The sequence below is a fragment of the Salvelinus sp. IW2-2015 genome, linkage group LG6.2, assembly GCF_002910315.2.
Source record: "Salvelinus sp. IW2-2015 linkage group LG6.2, ASM291031v2, whole genome shotgun sequence".
NCBI lineage: Eukaryota > Metazoa > Chordata > Actinopteri > Salmoniformes > Salmonidae > Salvelinus > Salvelinus sp. IW2-2015.
In genome coordinates, this window is record NC_036846.1 from 7266848 (window position 1) to 7277020 (window position 10173).

Here is a 10173-nt window from a genome sequence, read left to right on the forward strand (position 1 = left end):
GCTCTAGCCTTTTGGGGGCCCTTTTAGTGTCCCCCCTCTTGACATAGAGAAATGCACATTTTCAAGTTAATTTCCTGCAATTCTAGGTATTCCGCCATGGGTGGAAATAAACTTTTTATATTTTAATAAATAAATGTCATGCAATTCTACTAATTTTCCATGGCGCAGATATTTTCTTTTCAGTTTTACAGCTAATTTCCTACAATTCTACCTATTTTGCCATGGCTTATGGCATGTTATTGACATCTGAGTGAGAGTTACTAACAAACCTGGAGGTCACAGCCACACCATCATCCCAGACACCCTGGACTCACTCAAATTCGCATACAGCTCAGCGTTCAACACCATAGTGCCCTCCAAGCTAAACCACTAAGCTAAGGACACTGGGACTGAATGCCTCCCTCTGTAACTGGATCCTGGACTCCTGACACGACGCCCCCAGGTGGTGAGGGTAGGCAACAACACATCCACCACACTGACCCTCAACACGGGGGCCCCTCAGGGGTGCGTGCTTAGTCACCTCCTGTACTCCCTGTTCATCCACGAATGTATGGCCGCGCACGACTCCAACACCATTATTAAGTTTGCCTATGACACGACGGGGGTAGGCCTGATCACTGACGACGATGAGACAGCCTATAGGGAGGAGGTCAGAGACCTGGCAGTGTGGTGCCAGGACAAGAACCTCTCAAGTCAGCAAGACAAAGGAGCTGATCGTGAACTACGGAAAACGGAGGGCCAAGCATGTCCCCATTCATTTCGATGGGGGCGTAGTGGAGCAGGTCGAGAGCTTCAAGTTCCTCTGTGTCCACATCACTAAGGAATTATCATGTTCCACACACGCCAACGCAGTCATGAAGAGGACACTACAACGCCTCTTCCCCCTCAGGAGGCTGAAAACATTTTGCATGGGCCCTCAGATCCTCAAAAAGATATACAGCTGCACCATTAAGAGCATCTTGACTGGCTGCATCACCACTTTGTACAGCAGCTGCTTGGCATCTGACTGCAAGGGTAGTGCGTACGGCCCAGTACACCACTGGGGCCAAACTCCCTGCCATTCAGGACCTCTATACCAAGCAGTGTCAGAGGAAGATCCTAAAAATTGTCAAAGACTCCAGCCACCCCAGTCATAGACTGTTCTCTCTGCTACCGGTTGGCAAGCGGTACTGATGCACCAAGTCTGGAACCAACAGGACCCTGAACAGCTTCTACCCCCAAGCCATAAGACTGCTAAATAGTTAGTCCGGGTAGCTACTTGGTTAACTAAACTCAGCAAAAAAAGAAACGTCCTCTCACTGTCAACTGCATTTATTTTCAGCAAACTTAACGTGTAAATATTTGTATGAACATAACAAGATTCAACAACTGAGACATAAACTGAACAAGTTCCACAGACATGTGACTAACAGAAATGGAAAAATGTGTCTCTGAACAAAGGGGGGGTCAAAATCAAAAGTAACAGTCAGTATCTGGTGTGACCACCAACTGCATTAAGTACTGCAGTGCATCTCCTCCTCATGGACTGCACCAGATTTGCCAGTTCTTGCTGTGAGATGTTACCCCACTCTTCCACCAAGGCAGATGCAGGTTCCCGGACATTTCTGGGGGGAATGGCCCTAGCCCTCACCCTCCGATCCAACAGGTCCCAGACGTACTCAATGGGATTGAGATCCGGGCTCTTCGCAGAACACTGACATTCCTGACTTGCAGGAAATCACGCACAGAACGAGCACTATGGCTGGTGGCATTGTCATGCTGGAGGGTCATGTCAGGATGAGCATGCAAGAAGGGTACCACATGAGGGAGGAGGATGTCTTCCCTGTAACACACAGCGTTGAGATTACCTGCAATGACAACAAGCTCAGTCGGATGATGCTGTGACGCACCGCCCCAGACCATGACGGACCCTCCACCTCCAAATCAATTCCGCTCCAGAGTACAGGCCTCGGTGTAATGCTCATTCCTTCGACGATATACGCGAATCCGACCATCACCACTGGTGAGACAAAACTGCGACTTGTCAGTGAAGAGCACTTTTTGCCAGTCCTGTCTGGTCCAGGACGGTGGGTTTGTGCCCATAGGCGACGTTGTTGCCGGTGATGTCTGGTGAGGACCTGCCTTACAACAGGCCTACAAGCCCTCAGTCCAGCCTCTCTCAGCCTGTTGCGGACAGTCTGACCACTGATGGAGAGATTGTGTGTTCCTGGTGTAACTCGGGCAGTTGTTGTTGCCATCCTGTACCTGTCCCGCTGGTGTGATGTTTGGATGTACCGATCCTGTACAGGTGTTGTTACACGTGGTCTGCCACTGCGAGGATGATCAACTGTTCGTCCTGTCTCCCTGTAGCGCTGTCTTGGGCGTCTCACAGTACGGACATTGCAATTTATTGCCCTGGCCACATCTGCAGTCCTCATGCCGCCTTGCAGCATGCCTAAGGCACGTTCACGCAGATGAGCAGGGACCCTGGGCATCTTTCTTTTGGTGTTTTTCAGAGTCAGTAGAAAGGCCTCTTCAGTGTCCTATGTTTTCATAACTGTGACCTTAATTGCCTACCGTCTGTAAGCTGTTAGTGTCTTAACGACCGTTCCACAGGTGCATGCTCATGAATTGTTTATGGTTCATTGAACAAGCATGGGAAACAGTGTTTTAACCCTTTACAATGAAGATCTGTGAAGTTATTAAGAGTTTATTTAATTGTCTGCATTGACCCTTTTTGACTCTTTGACTCATCACATACAATGCTGCTAGTGTTTACTATCTGTCACTATATTCCTAGTTATATGTACATATCTACCTCAATTACCTCGTACACCTGCACATCGACTGGTACCAGTGTATATAGCCATGTTTACGTTACTTATTGTGTATCTATTATTACGTGTTACTTTTCTACTCTTTCTGTTTTCTTTCTCTCTGCATTGTTGGGAAGGGCCCGTAAGTAAACATTTCCCTTTTAGTCTACAATTGTTGTTTACGAAGCATGTGACAAATAAAATTGTATTTGACACACACATATATACACACACACTGACGTTCAAACTCCCAACCCAACCAGAGAGAGGGAAAGGGAGCAGTAATGGTTCAGTAGGAAGTGACTTATCATGGTTGGTTGTCAATGCTGACACATGGTCATACACGCTCTGACTCAGTAACTATGAGTGAAAGGGTTAACTCTGAGACAGCACACACACACACAGCGCAGTGTGTTTTTTTACATTTGGTAAAAGACATCAAAGGGGCCGCCACCAGTGGTCAACAAAGACCGCTTTGTGCCAGTGTGTGTGTTTGTGCATGTGTGCGTGCGTGCGTGCATGTGTTTGACCCTGTGTGGCTTGTATGCGCCCCACGTGTGTGAATCATCCTAGCCGCATGTGTCATAAGCGGGTATGAACGAGGCTCCCCCTTCACAACTATGCCATGTCTACACTCTCTCTCCTGCAACACACACTCACACAGCCTCAATATTTCTCTCTCTATTTCCTCTGTATGGATGAGTAGACTGATGATGTAACTGGTGAGTGTTACCCAATGGTTAGTCTGACCAGTGACATTTTTTTGTTATTTATGTATTAAGTTCCATTCCCTAAGGCTCACTGTAGCAGTCTGTATTAAGTTCCATTCCCTAAGGCTCACTGTAGCAGTCTGTATTAAGTTCCATTCNTCCATTCCCTAAGGCTCACTGTAGCAGTCTGTATTAAGTTCCATTCCCTAAGGCTCCCTGTAGCAGTCTGTATTAAGTTCCATTCCCTAAGGCTCCCTGTAGCAGTCTGTGAAAGCCCTGTCCAGATGAGTGGCAGTCTGTGACCTAATGGAAGAGTTATGGCCTACAGAGGAGTTGACATATAAGTCCTCTTGTTAAGAACTTTTATTTGCACTGTGAGAGGCAACGCTGTCTCTGTCTTTCTCTCTCCCTCTGTTCTTCTTTCCTTCTCTCTCCTTACACACAGATGCTCGTTCCTAAGTACAAATCTGACCCCCCCCCCCCCCTTCTCTGTCGGGTCTCTCTCCCTCTCTGTCACTCTTTCAATCTCTTCCCCATATGTCCCCTTGAATCCCTTTCTTTTTCAGTCCATCTATCTGAATGTTAACCAGCCTGTCAGTCATTTTATCCGTCTGACTACATTTCACCACAAATCTCTCATTACCATCACTTTTTAGCTCTAATACCCCCTTGTTCTCTCCCTCTATTATTATATTTATTTATTAAACAAGGCAAGTCAGTTAAGAACAAATTCTTATTTACAATGACGGCCTACACCGGCCAAACCTGGACGACGCTGGGCCAATTGAGTGCCGCCCCTATGGGACTCCCAATCACAGCCGGTTATGATACAGCCTAGATTCGAACCAGGGTGTCTGTAATGATGCCTCTAGCACTGAGACACAGTGCCTTAGACCGCTGCGCCACTCGGGAGCCGTTTTTATGTTTATCTTCAGTTCTCTTTCTTTCCTTCCCTCTGTTCTGCTCACCTGCAGCACATACAAAATCCTATTTTATTTCTACACAGAACTGTTGAGTCGCCCAGGGACTTACTGCATTCCTCTTCTCTCTCTGCACAGCTACATAGCATTGACTTTTCAACTATTTTATTTCCCCTTTCTCTCTCTCCATCCTTTGTCTTCACATACATTTATTCTCACACTCTTGAATCTACCTCCCATCGTCTCTCTCCTCCACCCCACTTCTCCCTGGCCCATCCCTTCCTTTTACCTCATGCCTCACCCCCCGCTCTGGGCCACTGCCATGCAATGGAACGTTCTGCCTCCACTAACTTAGCTGGAGGGTGCAGGGTTGGGCTGAACCTCTTAACCGCTAGGCAGGGGTTGCCCGAGGGCTTGGGATGAGCTTGATTTATGAGTTAATCAATTCATCCGCTGTGAGCGTGTAACCACTGAGGTGTGCGTTCTTTCATCTGGCTGTTTGAGTCTGTTGACTCAACTACCTAGGAAAACACAGCCTGCTGTTGCCCTACGTGTTACAGACTTTCTCAACATGTTTTCAAAAGAGATTAGAAGGGTGGTTTTGGATTCATTTCATAGGACATTTGAATGGTTTGTGTGCTCATGCAAGAACAGAACCAAATGACAGAGGGCTGTTTGATGATCATCTAATAATTCTGACATGCATGTTGGCAGCCCATCAGATGAAAGCAAGACACAGAAAGATAGCGCAAGATATAGGACTTATTTGAAGAGCTTTGTTTGTTTTCACGGCAAACCTATGGTCAGGTAAATCCAACATTGCGGAATCTCACTTTGACTCCAGACTTATTTACGAGTAATTATTTTTTTAAATGCTCTCATTACATGTTGTGATTCATGTTCTGTCAGAGAGTTCATTCTGTGGCCTTAAAAGGAGTTCTGGTTGTGGGGGAAGTCAATGGGGCATTTAGCATGTTGACGTGTCACAGTCGGTGCTCCATGTTGACGTGTCACAGTCGGTGCTCCATGTTGACGTGTCACAGTCGGTGCTCCATGTTGACGTGTCAGTCGGTGCTCCATGTTGACGTGTCAGTCGGTGCTCCATGTTGACGTAGTCAGTCGGTGCTCCATGTTGACGTGTCAGTCGGTGCTCCATGTTGACGCGTCACAGTCGGTGCTCCATGTTGACGCGTCACAGTCGGTGCTCCATGTTGACGTGTCACAGTCGGTGCTCCATGTTGACGTGTCAGTCGGTGCTCCATGTTGACGTGTCACATTTGTTATTATCTGTATGGCTGGTTAGGAGCAGCTGGAATTATGGTGGATCGAACAGCGCAGGTAGAAACGGAAAAAAAATATATCCTACCATTAAATATATTTGGTGCTACCACATGCCAGCAGCCTGAAAGAACGGGACACCACCACTTTAAAAAAACACCCTGCAACTCTGACGTCAAGTGCCACACACCCAAATACCTCGGCAGCTGCCACCATAATCTCAATTTTCTGCGACTCACATTCCATCCAAAGTACAGTTGATAACCATTGCGATAAACTAAAAATACAATCATACCAGTTGTTGGCCTAGCCCTCTGTACTGATACATATCTACTAGTCACATCACTCCTCTCAGGATCCCTCCCCCTTGACCCATCTCCTTCACAGCCTCAGCATATGACTTCTGCACTACTCTCACCCTGGAAGCCTCAACCTGCTTCTCTCACACGGGACATTTCTGAACCCCAGCACCATGGGAACCCCGACAATTAACACATACCACTACTTTCCCTCATGCTACACATTCCTTTGTCTCATGCCCTCCTGTTTACGTCGCACACCTAGGAACCTCCCTCCTACACACTGCTGCCACATGCCCATAATTTCACACCTGTAACAACATAATGTATTCAGCATTAAAGCTTGTACAGGATAACATACAGTATACTCTAACATCACTTTGCCAAGAAGAGACATCAAAACAGCGACTTACATTTCACCACTCACATTTCACCACTCACACCACTCTGTCTGCGTCGCACCAAGCAATGAGCATAAAACACCAGAGCTCTTCCCCGTCAGTTGGTCAACTTGCACATTTACCACTAGCCCCAGTAACCTTGAGCAAAACCGCTCACAACTCTTGTCCCCATTCATTTGGCACAGACTACCTGCTCCCTCTGACCAGCATAAACCATTATCACAAGACCACTTCTTGTTACCTTCACAGATTCTACAGCCCCCAACTCTGTTTCACCCACAAATTGCTCAGACAAGAGTCAGTACAAAGGTGTGTAGAAGGATGCCAATTAAATACAATGATGGTGGTTGATGAAGCAATTTAATTCAGCTGAGTAAGGCGGACTTGTGGCTCTGTAAGCTTGTATGCAGTTCCTGCTCTGACCACGTTCCAATATATAGGTCTGTGCCCATATATGGAGATCCTGCACAAAGGCTGTGTTCCAATACTGAAACAAGCCCATATATGGAAGTTCCTGTTGTGGGTTCGGTGTGTCATCTGAAGATAAAGCTCTCCTGCTGAAACTGCTTTATAAACTACATGACCTAGAGAGAGACACATACACATACTTGTCAAGAGCAATATCACAGACATATTCTTTCTCGCTTACACAAAACTATGAAGGAACCATGAAAACAAACCAAATATTTTCCCAGTCTAATGGTGGGAAATACTTAAAGGGCATATCTTTCAATGGTCCATTCAAAACCCAATGGTGATACAATGCTATTTCTTCATTTCGTTGCGCTGTCTGAGTTTCTTTTCTGAGTTTCTCTTTCTTTATTCCCTTTTGGTTTTTGCAACATAAACACATTTAGACAGGACTAGACCAAAACAAACTCAATCCCAAATATGTGTCTGTCTGCCCAGTGAGAAATGGACAGGCCTGGACTTTGATATTGTAATGTGAGGTTATTCTCGTTAAAAACAGTCTGTGATAATGGCTAGTTGGTGTTCAAAGGAAGTGATGGTCTGTGACAGTGTTGATTCCTCAATGAAGGTTTTAGGAGGTTGAGTGATTTGCGTAATGACCAAACATGATTGCCACTGGTTTCCTTCCATGTTTGTGGACCAAACGTGCAGTTTGAAGAATAGGACGCAAAAAAATGTAATTCACGTCAATATAGTTAATTACAGGAACAAACCCAATCACTTGATTTTTCCTCCACTGTTGGTTTACAGTAAGATCCTATTGGCTGAAGCACTTACAGTAACTAAGACTTACACCACATTCATAAATAATTTCTCTTTTGACTATGTTTCTCTATCAATGACAGAATCAGAGTGACAGAGAGCTATAGATCATTTTCAGTGAGTGTCCACTTGTCACTGGTCTTTCCATTACGAATCTCCTCTCTCTCCCTGACTCATACGTGGTAGCCCCTTAGAAGTCAAAGGCCAGGGTTCAACCAATCGCAGCCTTCTGAACCACAGACATGAGGTCATACAGGCGAGTTGAGGAGAGAGGGAGAGAGAAGCACTAGAACAATGTAGGAAGGAGATGTTTGGAAGGGATGGAAAGGAGAGAGGTGACCGTGAAAAAGAGAAGGATGAGAAAATGACAAATAAAAAAAGCAGACAGGACTTAAGAGGGAAGACCGAGGCTGAGTTTGGAGAGGACACAGGAAAGAGAGAGAACCGAGCAAGCACATTTGGTTCCTCGGAAGTTGTGGGAACATACGTTTTTGGTTTCCCATTGGTTCTGGGAACAGAGCCATCATTTTCCTGACTGGTAAAACGGAACAAATACTAACGTTCTGAGAACAGAAATTATATGTTATTTGAAGGCAATCAAATAACATTCTGAGAACATGTTTCAATAAGACTGCTAGCTTAGGTTAACTGTTGTGAACTCCAAGCACAGATAGGACACATGGAAATGAATCATACAAACACATTTATTTTTTATTGTGGCACAGTGTCAGTGTGATTCAAACCTATGATCTTCTGTTCTCTATCCATGGAATTCGGGAGAGGCGAAGGTCGAGCCATGAGTCCTCCGAAACATGACCCGCCAAACAAGGAGTCGCTAGAGCGCGATGAGCCAGGTAAATCATTTTTTGTTTTAGTACTGGGAGTCAGAGTTGGAAATCAGTCTGTGCGCTCTTGCTAATTTTACTTTTCCATTGAACATACTTCTTTCCGTGTGAAATATTATTGTTTAATTATATTTTAGTGTAGCTGAGGATTAAATAGAAATATATTTTGACTTGTTTTAACAAAGTTTAGCGGTAGCTTTTTGGATTCCTTTCTCTGCATGTTGAACGAATGGATTACTCAAATCGATGGCGCCAACTAAACTGACTTTTTGGGATATAAAGAAGGATTTTATCTAAGAAAACGACCATGAATGTTGTAGCTGGGACCCTTGGGATTGCAAATCAGAGGAAGATTTTCAAAAAGTGAATATTTAATCGCTATTTGTGATTTTATGAAGCCCGTGCTGGTTGAAAAATAGTTTGATGTGGGGCACCGTCCTCAAACAATCGCATGGCATGCTTTCACTGTAAAGCCTATTGTAAATCGGACAATGTAGTTAGATTAACAAGAATTTAAGCTTTTAACCGATATAAGACACTTGTATGTACCTAGATGTTTAATATCCATCATTTTTATGATTATTTATTTGAATTGCCTGCCCTCCAAAATCAAATCAAATCAAATGTATTTATATAGCCCTTCTCACATCAGCTGATATATCAAAGTGCTGTACAGAAACCCAGCCTAAAACCACAAACAGCAAGCAACGCAGGTGTAGAAGCACGGTGGCTAGGAAAAACTCCCTAGAAAGGCCAAAACCTAGGAAGAAACCTAGAGAGGAACCAGGCTATGAGGGGTTGCCAGTCCTCTTCTGGCTGTGCCGGGTGGAGATTATAACAGAACATGGCCAAGATGTTCAAATGTTCATAAATGACCAGCATGGTCAAATAATAATAATCACAGTGGTTGTAGAGGGTGCAACAGGTCAGCACCTCAGGAGTAAATGTCAGTTGGCTTTTCATAGCCGATCATTYAGAGTATCTCTACCGCTCCTGCTGTCTCTAGAGAGTTGAAAACAGCAGGTCTGGGACAGGTAGCACGTCCGGTGAACAGGTCAGGGTTCSATAGCCGCAMGCAGAACAGTTGAAACTGGAGCAGCAGCACGGCCAGGTGGACTGGGGACAGCAAGGAGTCATCATGCCAGGTAGTCCTGAGGCATGGTCCTAGGGCTCAGGTTCCCGAGAGAGAGAAAGAAAGAAAGAGAGAAAGAGAGAATTAGAGAAAGCATACTTAAATTAACACAGGACACCGGATAAGACAGGAGAAATACTCCAGATATAACAGACTGACCCTAGCCCCCGACACATAAACTACTGCAGTATAAATACTGGAGGCTGAGACAGGAGGGGTCAGGAGACACTGTGGCCCCATCCGATGATACCCCCGGACAGGGCCAAACAGGCAGGATATAACCCCACCCACTTTGCCAAAGCACAGCCCCCACACCACTAGAGGGATCACTTCAACCACTAACATACCATCCTGAGACAAGGCCGAGTATAGCCCACAAAGATCTCCGCCACGGCACAACCCAAGGGGGCCTCCAATTTCACCGGAAGTTGTCGACAGGTGTCCCAGGTGTTCTGAACGTTACTAAAGTTTTCTTAAAGATCCACCTAAGAGGAAGTTGGCACACCTATTTCGAGTAATTTCTGTCCTAGAGCAGAAATGTTCATTTAGCTTCCACCTTG